General features: G+C 34.7%; 1 protein-coding gene across 3 annotated transcripts in view; it reads right to left on the reverse strand.

Annotated features, from left to right (window-relative positions):
- Positions 1-3041, reverse strand: part of LOC106875522 (phosphatidylinositol 4-kinase beta) — a 122638-nt gene that overhangs the window by 84334 nt on the left and 35263 nt on the right. The window contains exon 1 of one of the 3 annotated variants that reach the window (XM_014923713.2): positions 2169-2373. The exons of the other annotated variants lie outside the window; for them this stretch is intronic. The gene's annotated coding sequence lies outside the window, so the exon portion shown is untranslated. Of the gene's footprint in view, positions 1-2168; positions 2374-3041 lie in introns of those variants that run through there. 3 annotated transcript variants of the gene reach the window in all.

The following is a 3041-nucleotide window of genomic DNA, read 5'->3' on the forward strand; positions in this document are numbered from 1 at the left end:
TTTTTTTTTTTTTTTTTTTTTTTTGTATAAACTAGAAGTTTCTGATCATAAGTCTACCATACCAGAGCTGACTGATGGTTAAATAATAAATACAGAGTTCGTATGATAGTGCAATGAGTTCTATGCGAGACATTGAGAGTCTGGGAAATTAATCACCCAAGACTTCCTAAACGATCAGTATTTCCCCATGGCAAATAGCAATATGAAACTAGTAACACGCATGACTCACGGGATAACAAACACACACACTGACACACATACATATACATGTATATACATGAGGAAGAGGAAAAGGAGACAGAGATCAGTACAAGTTATGTTGTTTTGTTATTAATACATATTTAGATGTATGCGAGAATATTAATGTTTCTGACACTAGAAGCCATACTCCAAATAGTATCACACACACACATGAATAAGGCAAGTGACACATTCCATACTTTCAGCAAATGACCGAAACTAAATGGCACTTTTCATACACTGGTGCACAATCATAAGGAACACTTAAGATAATATACTGCAACAGTGAACAGCTACGTTACTTTATATAATACTGCGGCTTGGGTTAAATTTGAAACACTTCACATTTGGCTGGCCAGAGAAGAAACGAAAAGTAAATTGCTGAAGAATGAAAACGAATCTATTGACTACATATAAGACAGGATAAGGAAGGAAAGAAAGAACGAACATAAATACATGTGTGTGTATGTGTTTGGTGTGTGTGTGAGAGAGAGAGATGTAGAGTCGGCCCTAAAACATCAGACTCCTCTTCCCTCTTACAGCAAATGAACTTATCCGAATTCACGAAATATAGGGTATTCCCTTTAGCTGTTGACAGGATATCACGATTTCGGCACACGTCTAGCAGTGCTGTGCAGAGCAGCACTGATGCTATTAAAGAATGTCCGGTTCTATAGCCCATACTGTAACACCATATTCTCTTTTTACCTATATATATATATATATATATATATATATATATATATATATATATATATATATATATAGCATATATATATTCTTACCCATACTTTAATTATATAACTGTTATTAATTCATACATATATAAATTGATTATTACACTCGAGACTTACACAACTCACACTAAAAACTATTTTACGGCTGGATAACTGCCACCAAATACAGTGGCAAACCGGATTAATAACCATTTAATTAACATAGCAGTTTTGTAAGTTATGGGGCCAGTAGGAAAAGAGACAGAGGGAGAGAGAGAGAGAGAGAAGGGAAAGAAAAGTTGCACTGGTGTTAGTGAAAAAAGGTTTGAATATGTATTCGTGATATAAGCCAAGAGCAACGGAGGAAAACACAGGAAGTTTTTAAAAAATTGCAAAATTTAGAAAACCAGAAACGGACTGAGCCGAATCGGACTGGTACTGACCTAGCCAAGATACAGCGAAGGTTCGTTCCGATCGCTTTTATAACAACACAAATACAGTAAATATAAATAAGTAAAATCGACTGAATTCATCTGGGAATTCATTAAAACACAAATTGGTGGTAGTTGTCAAATTATAATAAAAACAAAATATGTTGTTTATCATCACAGTGTGTGTGTGTATGAAATTAGTCTTATGTTTGCCGTATCTGTTTTAAATGTGAGAACTCTAAGCTGACAAGCTGTCTGGTTTACAGACTTCATATAAACTGATTAGTTAGTGAGAGGAAGAAAAACTGAAAGACAGGATTGCTTTTTAAATGTCTTTTCTCGCTAATCAGTTGTAGCATGAATACAGTATCTTCCATTCGGGAAATCTATGTATATCTGTTCGCTAAAGGAGGGCGGCTACCGCTAAGTTAGCTACAACACATAGCCGCAAACAGTAATAACATCATCATCACCACAGACACACTGAATAGTCTAGTCTTAGATACTCTATGCCAATAGGTAAAAAAAAAAAAAAAAATTAAGGACGAGATGGTAAGTACTGAAACGCTTTCAATCATTATAATTCTGCTCGATCTCAGGACTGGATTAGGAGGACTAGACAACAGCGTCACCAGTGGCCGACAGTATACAATAATGCTGAACACCAACAAAAACATGGAAAACTATCCACAACATTTACACATAAATAAAATAAATAAATAAATGACAACATTACGAACAACAAGAGTAAAAATCAGCACCACTGAAGTGATCTACTTACTCTTTCTTCCATTCTTAACGTTAAATTGTGTCGGAGGCGAGAAGTAAGTAATATGTGCACATCGTCAACATATATGTAAGTATACGTGCGTATGCAAACACGGTAACTTCCTGTTAAAAATAAAGGAATGAATGGTTGTTGTTTGGTGTGTCTTAGAGAGGAGATGGTCAACACCTTGTAACACGCCAATGGAACAGACTTAGTTCTCTCCCTTACTTAATCTCTCTCTCTCTCTCTCTCTCACTTCCTCTAACTCTTCCTCAATAGTCCTCCCGTTTTCTGTAGTCTTTCACAATTAATTCCAAGCACTCACTCTCCTTGAATTACCGAAGCCTCTTACTCCACCTCATCTAACACACACAAATATAAACATATACAAAAGCAGGCAGGCATTCACACTCACGCAAATAGATACACTTGGAAAAGAAGACAAACAACAACGACAGACGGGTCCAGGCCGATTAACAATTGATGTCGGTGTAGACAAGGATGAAAGAACGAGTCCACACACACAAGTCCAATGCATGAAGTTGTCGACCCTTGAGTCACTTAACTAACTTTACAGCTGAATAAAAATATATACTTTTATTTATTGAGTGCTATCTACTCCTGTTTGTTCCTCCAGTAAGCTATATATATATATATATATATATATATATATATATATATATATATATATATATATATATATATATATATATATTACACACACACATATAAATACATACATATATATATATATATACATACACATATACATACATATATATATACACATATACATACACACATATACATATATATATATACATACACACACACACATATATACACACACACACACACACACACACACACACACACACACACACA

The sequence above is a fragment of the Octopus bimaculoides genome, chromosome 4 (assembly GCF_001194135.2).
Source record: "Octopus bimaculoides isolate UCB-OBI-ISO-001 chromosome 4, ASM119413v2, whole genome shotgun sequence".
Taxonomy (NCBI): Eukaryota; Metazoa; Mollusca; class Cephalopoda; order Octopoda; family Octopodidae; genus Octopus; species Octopus bimaculoides.